This window comes from Anthonomus grandis, chromosome 5 (genome assembly GCF_022605725.1).
Source record: "Anthonomus grandis grandis chromosome 5, icAntGran1.3, whole genome shotgun sequence".
In the NCBI taxonomy this organism is placed as follows: Eukaryota; Metazoa; Arthropoda; class Insecta; order Coleoptera; family Curculionidae; genus Anthonomus; species Anthonomus grandis.
Genome location: NC_065550.1, coordinates 29,342,105 through 29,354,329, shown reverse-complemented (window position 1 = coordinate 29,354,329; position 12,225 = coordinate 29,342,105). Strand labels below are relative to the sequence as shown.

Genomic DNA, 12,225 nt, shown 5'->3' with positions numbered 1-12,225 from the left:
ATTAAATATTTTATAATTATTATGGATTTTTCAATAAGTGTTTATTATTCTACGTTTATGACGATAGTCCTTTGATATGATGTTATGACGATATCGGTATTTACTTGTGAAAAGATCGGCTTAAATCGCAATTTTCCCATGGTGCGGTACAAGTTTACTATCGTAACAACCACAGATGTAAATAGCTCCGCACATGTAGAGCTATTTAAACTCAAAAAAAAAACACAGAACTTCACAAATGTCGAATGTCAAGTTGACATTTCGCAAGATGACATCAGATTTTGCAAGCGGTGTTGCCATTTCAAATTTTTTAGAAGCGGTTTTAGGAATAAGAGTGTTAATATTTTTTTTTTGCTTTGAAGATATTATTTTTCCGTTTAGAATAACATAAATCTTTTTCTACTTTTTATTTTTAATCTAAAATCTAACATCAATGAGTTAAATTAACATTATTATATGTGTTGATATATAGCTGAAAATTTCCTCTTTTGAAAATGCGTGTAAACTTGACAACAGAGAATCGATGAATATGTTTGTAAACAAAACACCGCCTCTTGCCCCTTTGCACATGTTGAACTCAAATAAAGTTGTTGTTTACTTATTTTAGCCTTTCAATGTTCTAAGGTAATTAGATTAATTTAATACTGCATGTAAGAGAAAATCGGTAATTTCTTCCAGGTCGGAATTATTTGATGAAGCAAACATCCGATAATTTTCGGAGGTTTGCTGAAAAAAGTTTCAATCATAACAATAGTAACAACTATATTTTACAATAGTTGATATTATTGTACAAAATATTATCAACAGTTGACACAATTGAAAAATCAGAACAGGGATTATTTAATACAGTAACTTAAGTGCCTGTAAAAAATATCTTCTCAAGACAGTTGAAGTCATTAATAAAGCAGAAAAAGAAGAAGAGAAAGTAATTCAAATGCATGTAAGAAAAAATTGATAATTTCTGCCAGGCAGTTGACATTAAAGATGAAGAAGAATTATGGCCTGAAGCAAATATCAACTTCCTATACAAACTAATATCAATAGTTTCTTCAGAAGAAGAATTATTAATTACAATAACTCAACAGCTGTGTAAAAAATGTTGAATTTTCTCCAGTCATCATTATTAATAAACAGAGTAAGTTGATCCCTTTGGAAAAAAATGTCAGTTTAAGTAAATCAATTATGTGTAAGAAAAACCCACATAGCAAACATATATTATATGTAAATGCTATGTATATTCATAATATCCTGACGTATATACATACAATGTCTATTTTTAATGCTCTGTTTATTTTATGGATATGAAATAAATATACATTTGTCACACACAAGGTAATACATGGAATATACTATTAGTACGTACTGTGCATATCCTGAATATACTAGATATTTAAACTATATTCAAGGGTTATATTCTATGGATGTCTCATAAACATCTATTATATTCTATGAATCTGTTACATATATCCAGGATATATAATAAATATTTCTAAGGTATATATGTACCTATATCCTTTAAAGATGTTCTAGAAATACCATATATGCGTAATTTCCTAGGTAACAAAATAATGTCTTAAATACGTAATTTTTCGTACTTTCTGGTCTACATGACGAGTCATTTTGACGTCCTTACTACCTTAAAGTAACGTACAAATGTTACATCAAAAATGAAGTCCTAAATAAAAGCTAAAAGACGTCTTAAATGGAATTGATAAAGGCTTCTGGAAGACGTCAAATATTTACATAGGACGGCGTTTAAAGACTATTTTAGGTCATTTAAAACGACCTAAAATAGTATAAGTAACTTTAAGGTCTTAAAATAGTTTTTAAGGAATATTGAGAAAATATTTTTTATTTCTATTATTTTATATTGAGAAGATATTTTTATTTAAATTCCAAATATATATTTATTTATTCATTTGTAAGTATAACAAAATAAAGCATATGCATATTCGTTGGTCAAGAAAACTCTAAAAAATGAGGAAGGAGAATAGGAGGAAACATTCAGCACAAAAATACTGACAACTTTTAATTTTATTAAAAGGAAGTTCGCGCAACAAGATTAGATCAATATATAAACGCTGTATAAAATTAAAGTTTTTTTGTATATAAACGGTATATTTCGGGCGGCAGAACATTACAAATAGAAGTAAATATTACAATTACATTATAACCAATGTAATTTTTTACATACCTACACTTATAAGACAAATATTTAAAATTATCTATTGTTCTTCAGGCACTTTAATAGAAATTAATGATTTTATTGTTTAACTTAAAATTAAATCAAATAACAAAATGTGAAAAGGATGATTCCCTTTGCCAAACGGAGTTTGGAGAGTGTCAACATAGACTGCAACTGAAAAAGGCTATAAAAAAATGATTTATTGCACAATATGGCCTCCCACTTTGTTCATGAATACATGGCAGAAGCAAGTAAAATAGTCATTAAAAAAATAATTATTGTCTATAATTAAACTATTAAAATATGAAATAATATACCTGATCTAATCCAATTTGGCATTTTCTTAAGATGATAAGTAGGTTCAACACCTAAAATGTGAAACAAACATTACACAATACGCCTTAGCCCGGGATCACCTGCACCGTATTTACTGTACAACAAATTGTTGTTGTTGTAACAAAATAAAAGTTGTTGTACAGCAAATACGGTACAGGTGATCTTCGGTTGAATTCTCGACATTGTCTGTTCTTTTTTATTAAAGACATCAAATTAGTGACTTTCCTAAAATGACGCCAAGAGACGTCATTGTCGATGTATATATCGAAGGTATAGGCGACGGTAATGTTCACAAAATATATACATTTATTATTTATACTTAAAAAATTAAGTTAATCTCAATGTGTAATACATAGAACATACACGATATTTTTTGCACTTTCTGGACTTTATAAGTATATACAGTGGATATCGCATGCTATGTGGGAATGTCATTAATAATTAAAGAATGATCGACCCAACTGCCTATACAAGAAAAACCAAGGATAAGAGGAATTGTGAGCTGAAGTAAGCAACAGCTCGAAAAAAATATTATTAGTAAATTTCTAAAATTATTATTAATAAATTTGTAATCGATTCATATAGATAATGATTTCTTCTTGGTGATATAAATTTAATTAAAAATAGAAAAAAATTTAAAAAAAATAAGAAGAAGTAGAAAAACAAATAATAGAGTAGGTGAAAGTAATTCAACTGCATGTAAGAAAAATCGATAACATCTTCCAGGCAGTTGATATTAAAAATGAGGAAGAATTATATGCTGAAACAAACATCAACTGCCTGTAAAAAATGTTTACAGTCAGTCGATGTAATTAACAAATAGGAAGAAAAAAAGAAGAGGAAGTAATTCAATTACATGTAAAAAAAACTCGATAATTTGTTGATCTGATTGAAAAAGAAGAAGAAGAAATGTGGGCTTAAGTAACTCCATTACGTGTAAGAAAAATATCATTAATGATGAAGAATATTCGATCCAACTGCCTGTACAAGAAAAACGAAGTAATTTTTTTAAAGGATAAGAATAATTATGAGATGAAGTAAGCAATTGCCTGTAAAAGGTAATATCAACAATTTGTTTTAGACAGTTGACACAACTAAAGAAGCAGAAGGATAAAATAGCCATTATTTACAAATAAAGAAGCCATTATTTATTTCTCAAAAAAAACCTCATTGCTTCCATAAGCCCTTTTTCATCGATTTTTTAAAACTTTTCTAAAAATGATGGAAAAATATCTGATAAATTTAATTAAAGAATCCGTATCGAAAATTTCAAATCTGTACGTAGACTAAGTTTTAATATATGGTCATTTTGTAATTTTCTCATTAGACTACTACATTTTTTCCTCCTTTTTTTAAATTTTTCATAAAATGCCAAAATATCTAAAGAATTTAAATAGACAAACCAGGTGAACATTTTAACGTCTGTGTATACTGATTTTTGAAATCTGCACTTTTTATTTAAATCTCATAAAAAAAGTATTACTTATTACATTTGGAAACATTTTTTATTAGTAGCATATTCGATAGTAACAAGGAAAACTCATATTGAATTTTGAAGTACCCTTAGGAATTCTCTGAAATATCAACTGACACCGAACTAGACAGTTAACAGAGGATGACACTGGAACTTCGCATTGAGAATATTCTAATTATAGAGCTAATGTTGACCTATAACCCCCTAGCGAAAGAGATTTGGTAAAGGATCACTGCTCAAAAAATATTAAGTAAATTTGAAAATATACATCAACAGATTTCTAAATAATTTGAAATTCTGATGTTTGGCAACATCAAACCGACCAGAACTCGACGAAATCATATTTTCGACCGAAAAAGGCCGGGGCCTGATATTACGGACCGAATGGAAATATTATGCAAACTGATGCAAATTGATTTATATTAAATTTCCGTTTGTTACATAACATACGGAGGAGGGTTTTTTTTTGTAGGGCGGATATAGTTCAATATCAGCGAGAATTCTTTTTTACGCCACAATAACCCTTAATTAATCTTACCTAAAATCCACCCCCTTTCAACTAATAAATCGGCCGGAGTGATGTGGGTAACTTTTGGCAAAATTCGACCATTTTTCATCCGAAAGTTCCTTTAAGCTGTGGCAATTAACTTGTAACCCGAGAATGGCGAATGACTAATGACACTCCAAATCAGATTCTATTTGTTTTTAGGTTTTATGTGGTAAAGTTTAAGTGTCGACCTCTAGTAATTTCAGGTAATCAGAATTTTTGTAATTGTGCCCATTTTAGCGTTTTTCAAAAAATTTCCAAAAAAAATTGAGAAAAAATTTTTTTTTTTGGGAAAATATTTCTTTTTAATAAGAAACTCATAAAATGGTTATAACTGAAATACGTATAAAACAGGACTTAGATTTTATATTCATGTAAGCATATTATATTTATGTTAGCATTTTTCGAAATTATTTAAAAATATTGAGAATGTACACAATATTATTAATTCGAAAATCATTTAACGAAAAGGTTTGAAAATTTTGAGGAATATTCTTTATTTAAATTTATTAAACAACCCCAGCAGCACACAAGTTTACTACTAAACAAAATTATTTTATATCAGTTATATTAAGCGCGTACTGAAGCTTAACATATTACTTAATTAAAATAATTCTGTCTTATTAACTATATTTTAAACTACACTGACAGTTTAATAAAATATCTTAACAATGCAATAAGTAATTTGATATAAAGCATTTTTAAGATAATCTTATATAACTATATTGTATTAAGTAAAATTTGTGATTTAGTTGCTTTGTAATTATTTTAAAACATCTATAAAACAGATATAAAATCATTTCATATAGATTTTGTAGTAAGTTATATTAGATAAACGAAGACTTTTTTTTATAAAATACATATTTTTGAAGGCTAACCTTTAAATTAATTTAGGATATCTTCTAGAATAGAATCGGTTTTGTTTTTATTGCAAACCAATACTTAAATTTATGAAGTATAATTTTTGTCACAATGGCAAATGGGTATTTTTTCTAAGGAAAAATATAAACAAATCGGGCAATTTTAATAGGAAAATAAAGAAAAGTATTTTAAACAGTCATATATTCGAATTCAAATATTTAGTGAGAAACTTAGAGCGCCATCTTCATCAGAGAAATAATTTTAAATTGCATTGTTTCAGATCCTAGAACTTCATTAAGAACGTTCAAAACTTTTCACTTAATTGACTTAGAAAATGGACCATATTGACACTGTGTACTAAAAATACGACTTTAAATAGTATTAAAAAAATTCCCAGCTCATTAATATCCATATTCTTCTTGTTTTTCTTCAGGTAGCTATCCGTTTCGAATGTTGCCAATTATAACTTTTTTTTTATATAATAGCTCAAATCAGTTCTACTGAGCTTTTCCCAAACCTTCTTCTTCCAGGCCCTCTTTTACTCAATACCTTTTCTTGTTTTATGTTTTGCAATAGGGTCCATCGATTTTTAATACTCATAACATGCTGCAGGTATTCTAGTTTTCTTTTTTTAAAAGTGTACATCTACTATCAGAGCTTTTTTCATTCTTCTTAGAGCTTTTATGTTTCTAATGTGAGCATGGTATTCTAAGCATTCTCTGCAACAGCCTCATGTCAAAAACTTCCATTTAAATGGTAGCTTCTACCAAGAAAGAAGCTACCATTTTTTCCTTTTTTCTTCTTTTTTTTCTTTCGCCGTAAATCGTCGTTGAAAAACAACATTCTTCAAATAACGTCACAAATAAAAATCTAGAGAGTTTATATAGGGTGAGTTTGCGGGCCATATTGATCAACATCACCCTAAAAGCAGTAAGGACCAATCAAATAAACGTTTACAATCCCACACTTCTCTCTGCCAGTAAGGCATTTGACTAATAAAGGCAATTGCGTCTATTAGGCGCAATTCACACAGAACGGGCGTGGACTGGCATGGAGCTGGAATGGAGCGGACGTGGCGCGCACAATTCACATAGAAAGGGATTCAATGTGATTATTGTCATTTATTTGTTACGTACGAAGATGTTCAAGATATATTGAACTTCGTAAATTTAGCTAACATTCAAAGGCAAAGGAGTTACTGAATACATCCCTTGTGGTTATATAAAGAAAAAACTGGTGGTTCGTTTAATGTTATGCGGAAGCTCAATATGTACCCTGAATGTTTTCAAAGTTTCTATCGAATGTCTGTTCAATTTTTTTATAAAATACTAGTAAGGGTTTAGTAAGGGTTAATATTGAGAAAAAACCTACAAATTGAAGAGAACTTGTCAGTTCAGAGGAAAGGTTGTTATTAACAATGTACTAAGGTAAGTCGAAGAAAATATATTTAAGTGAATTTATTTTTGTTTAATCTAAAACAAAAAACAATAACGATAATGTTACCCTAATATTAATTATTGTATTGTATAAATTTACTCAAATGAAATTCATCCGTGTTCCTGTGCGGTACTGAATCTAGATTTCTATTTACCGAATCTTCAATCCAAGATTGAGAACTATCCATTGGGATAGTAGAGGCTTCAGGAATGGTTGAGGATATTCTTTGCTCGGCTAAATTTAAAATCCCAATTTTAAAACGACGCTTCTGAACAGAATTCATGGATTTAAAAACGCCAGGTCTGAGTCAGGAGGATCGATTGTGGCATTCGTTTTCGTGCTGTTTTGGATCTCCAGCAATTGTTGCTTTTTTTCAAAGTACTGGTAAGCTTGCTGGTTGAGTTCATTAATAGCGGTTGAGGCTGCTAACTTCTTTTTTTTCTAAAATCATCTTCTTTCTGTAGTAGTGTTTTAGGTGCTCTCATTGCTATCGGTTGATCATCGATAGACGATGATCATCGATAGATTATCTTTAGACTCATTAGATTGTGACTCCGTTTTAGCTGCGATGATGCGTTGGCAGACTCTTGATCCACGTTGCCTTTGCTCTTACAAGACTTCAAGAGAGGATCCAAAAAGGAGAGATGTGGGGCCAAATAATATTCTTTGACTCGTTTTATTCCTTGATTTTGTTTTTAATTTGGCTTTATATTTTGAGTAGCTTCCTCGTATGTTTTTCCAGCGGTCTTTACACTCGGTTACTGAAACAAAGGTATAATTTCTAATGTAAATACGAGTTTAAACATCTTTTGTTAATAAACAGGTACATACTTACCATTTTCACTGAATTTATTTGATATTTTTTCCCATGCTTGATCTTGTGCACTTCTATTGCAGTAATCTGACCTTTTATAGTCGTATAGAACTGCACACAGTTGCACGTCTTCACAGAACTCGTATTAAATAAATAATCATCCCGCATTTTACCAAATAGACAAAAAGAAGCAATATAAAGCGCTGTTTGGTATATGGCATTTACCACTAGTATAGGCCACTCGTGGCGTCGAAGTGACGTGGCAGTGGCGTGACTTATCACGCGTGTGCCACGCCATTTCTATCTGTATTGCCCCATAAGGGAGAGCGCCCACCAAAGTGGCGTGACAAGTGACAAGTAGCAAGTAGCGCGCGTCTAGCATGTTACTTTAAATGTAACCAATGCAAACGAATGATTCAGAGCACACCAATGAGAGTGGCAGTGGCGTCTTGCAGCTTGCTACGCCACTTCAATAAAAATAGAGCTTGTTCTACTTTTTGCCACGTGCTACTTGCATTTTGTATGTGTGTTTGTTGATAAATTTAAATATGGAAGACATTCCAGAATTTAACATTTTTGTTTCATTAATTGAGAAATTCCCAGTTATTTATGACAACACAAGTCCAGAATATTCGAACAGAACTGTCCAAGAACTTGCATGGCAAAAAATTGCAAAAAAAAATGAAGGCAACAGGTAAAGAAAACGTTATTTATTTATTTAGTAATAACTTTTTTGATTATCTGTTTCAATTCTCCAATGGCTAAAAACATGACAAGTTTTTATTGGCATATCCAATTTTTATCTAGATATTCTAAACACGACTGGACTTATTTTTTTGTCTAGTTAGGAGTTTTGCCTAGACTAGAGTCATACCTCACAAGTCGTTGCAAAACTAATCCGTTTAACCTAACATTAAGCCAATATATTTTTTAATGCTATAATATGTTCTTTCAATTGGAATATCGGATAAGTAAAACTCCATCATGAACACGTATAAAATTGTGTAACACATAAAGAGCTTGAATGATGCTATCATTCTTGTCAATATTGCAACATATTGGAGTTTTCAATACTCTGAAGACTCCAATATGTTGAAGTTGGCAAACTTTGAAGTTAGCAAACCAAATGCACACTCAACAGACCTTCGCCCTCCATAAAGTGTGTAATTAAATATTCGTTAGTCATTTGTTAATTGTTTCCTTGGATATGGTTTCATGACGCGATCTTAGAGGGGTAAAGTATCGTCTGCTACAAAATATTAAGAAAAACTTGCATTATCATTTTCTCCTGGTCCATATTCCCTAAAATCAACCGACAACAATAGCCCGTCTGCATCAGCCACAGCTAACAATACAATAGAAAAATATCCTTTGTAGTTGAAGCATGCTGACCCAGACTTTAGAAGGGCTTTAATTCTGATATGCTTTCCATCAATAGAACCACACCAATTAGGCAAATTCCAAAGTTCCCAGTACCTACTCGCTGGTTTAAGCCTTAATTATCTTGGTTTGGGCAGATATTCTTGCTGAAGTGCTATCCAAATTGCTGTAGATGTTTCGTTCACAATTTTGCATACAGTAGTATACCCTCTTAAAAAATAGTGGGATAATGCTTGAAACGAACTACCAGTAGCAAAATATCAGAAAAAAATAATGCTTGTAATAAAAATATTTCAAGAAAGTATTCAACTAATAATATGTATTTGTTGTAGTTGCGGTTTGCAATGATAACGAGTCGCAATGTGAAAATGAGAAAGATAGTGTATTCCAGCATGTAACGGCTTTAGAAAATGAGTCACCCATCTGTCACCAACCGAGAGCAATTATTCGACTGGCAATACTTCATTGAGTATGCACAATTCCCAGCAAATCTCAGTAGCCAAAAAATCTCGTATAATCCCTAAAACTGCAATATCGTTAGAAGTGAATAAATCCGCGCTAGAATACTTTCAGTTTAAAAAAACGTAGAAAAAGTATCGACCATAACACCATATGAAGACCCAGATCCTTGCTATTTCCTTCCTAATGAGCTTGGTACCTGACACGAAAAAAATTAACGAAAGGATACATATTTAATTCTTTAAATACAATAAATCCACTATGTCCTTGCATCTCTTTCCAATAAAGATGTACCTAAAACTGACGTTGCGGAAGAAAAGTTTTGTTCATATTATTGACGTTTAAAACCGTTAGCATAACTTCAACCTCAGAGGACGACATTTTGAATTTAACTAGCCTTTTTTACGTCATGCTACTTAAGTGTGCGCTACCTGCCACGCCAGTGCTATGCCCATGCTATGTCACTGCCATGTTACATGTCACGCCACTTTGGTGGGCGCTCTGCCTAAGCGAACATGCAAGTGGCACATGCGTCTACCACTCCAGTCCCACGCCACCCCCATACGCCCGTTCTGTGTGAATTGCGCCTTAAGTTATGCGTCACATTTAAATATTGTTTCATCAGAAATTCCACGAACCGCCACTGAGTTTAGGTGCATGGGACCATGGGATTGGCCGGCGAGATAGCCAGATCTGACACCTATTGATTTTTATTTGTGGTGTAATAAAAAGAAAAGGGTATATCCAACACCAATAAATCGTAAGTAAGAGCTACGTCAGCGAGTTATTACTTGCGAGTTTTTAAGAGCTAAATTAAAGTGAAATTAGAAGAGCGACAAATATATCTACCAGAAAATTATTTTGTAAATGTTTAGAGAACAATGGTAATCATTTTGAAAATTTTCGTGTAATAATAATTTTTTTTTGTTATTTTTACGTATAATTAACGAAGTATTTTGTAGTATAAATAAGCTTCTCTTATTAATTTATTGTAAATCTAGATAAAACGTGTTACAAGTTCTTGCTATTATTGGAGCACATTTTCTATAGAAAATTAATAGTCTCATCAAAGTTTCATTTATGTAGTTAATAATAATGTTCCTTTTTTTAATTATGTTTAATATTAAACATATTGGTAATACTAATAATACTATAACTAAAACTGTCAATGTCATTTATTAAACCATTGTTATATTTTATCTATAGCTAAAGTAATAACAAACTAAGTAATTTACAAAATAAAAATGTTTAAAATTATCAAATTTCACGAAAATAAATATTTATCTAGAATGCGGCTTCATAGGTATAAGAATGTGTTATATTAAATTAAAATACCAAAAAAAATTTAGGCATTTTAACTGTCTATTAGAATAAAAAAATAAAATTTATAGAGTTCTATTTAAAAAATTGACTTTTTGCAATTTTAGTATATGAATAATTTTAATTTAATTTTCGACGACACTCTGTTATTAATAATACTCTATAATGCTGATTAAATTGGGCTATGTGAAATTAATCAAGATAGACTCTTAAAGTGATGTTTAAAGTTTGAGCTTTTTAGTGGTGGCTGAGAAATAAATAATTAGCGATCCCTTGGTTTTTACCAAAAAACAAGCAAAATTTTTTTTTCTCAAAAAATATCTTAAAATACATACAAAGTTCTTTTAAAAAAATTAAAGGTGTCATTTTTCAATATAAGCGGCAATTCTGCAGTATGAAAATATTTTAGACCGAAAAAAATGCTACGTTCCGTTTTCCATATATGGCTAACGTACCATCGGTCCTCATACATCCCTTTCTTGTACTATTTCCCTTATTTCTGCACTAATCCTTCTTTTTTCTTAATACTTTTAATACTTTTGATCCTGGACTTATATTAACTCTGGGACATATTTTATTAATAATATTTTCTATCTATTCAAACCCTTTCTTTAAATCCAACATTCTCCTATATTTCTATTTATCTTCAGCGAATAAATTTATTAATTTTTCAGAATTTAATTCTTTATTGAAATTTATTATTCGATAATCCAAAAAATTGAAAACTTAATTTTTCTGATAAGAATTTCACAAAACGCTTATAACTCAAAAATGAGTTTAGATACGGATTTCAAACTTTCCACAAAAATTCCCTATATTTAAATACACTGTTTTTTCAAAAACCAACATGCCCATAGTAAACCATCCGATCACCTGATGATTACCAAGTGGACGAAACGTCGTCTCCCAATCAACAAAACACCCCTTACCACCCTCCAGCTAATAACCCAGTTTTATCGGTTTCAATGGTTAACCCAACTAACCCATCGATGGACGCCTCCACCACCCCAGTAAAGAAAACTAACCGAGGACGTCGGCGTCGGCGTCGTCACCATGACGACCCCTTCGGTAAAGTGGTGGGGTGCGTCGCGACCCCCTCCAGTGGGGGTAACGTATCATAGATACGCGCGTCGAAAATTTCCCGACAGTTTCCGTTACGACGCCCGTCGAGACGCCTGACTCTCTCTCTCAGACGAGCACGCTCTCGACGTCGCGACGCCTCCGAGATTTTTTGTATACAGGGCGTACGCAAAAAGTTGTGTTAAGACGATGCGTTTATTTAAAAAGAGTTTTTAGTGGTTTTCTGGAAGTTTGAGCGAGTTTTGGGGGAAATATATCGTAAGTTTCGTTTTTTTTTACTGTGGTTTGTTGACGCATGTCCGTTTCGGTCTTTATGGGAGTTTGTTTGATGT

At 31.4% G+C, this 12,225-nt stretch overlaps 1 protein-coding gene across 1 annotated transcript in view; it reads left to right on the top strand.

The window, feature by feature from the left end:
- The first annotated feature begins 11,973 nt into the window (after positions 1–11,973).
- Positions 11,974–12,225, top strand: part of LOC126736684 (1-phosphatidylinositol 4,5-bisphosphate phosphodiesterase epsilon-1-like) — a 201,417-nt gene continuing 201,165 nt past the window's right edge. The window contains exon 1 of the mRNA XM_050441179.1: positions 11,974–12,151. The gene's annotated coding sequence lies outside the window, so the exon portion shown is untranslated. The remainder of the gene's footprint in view (positions 12,152–12,225) is intronic.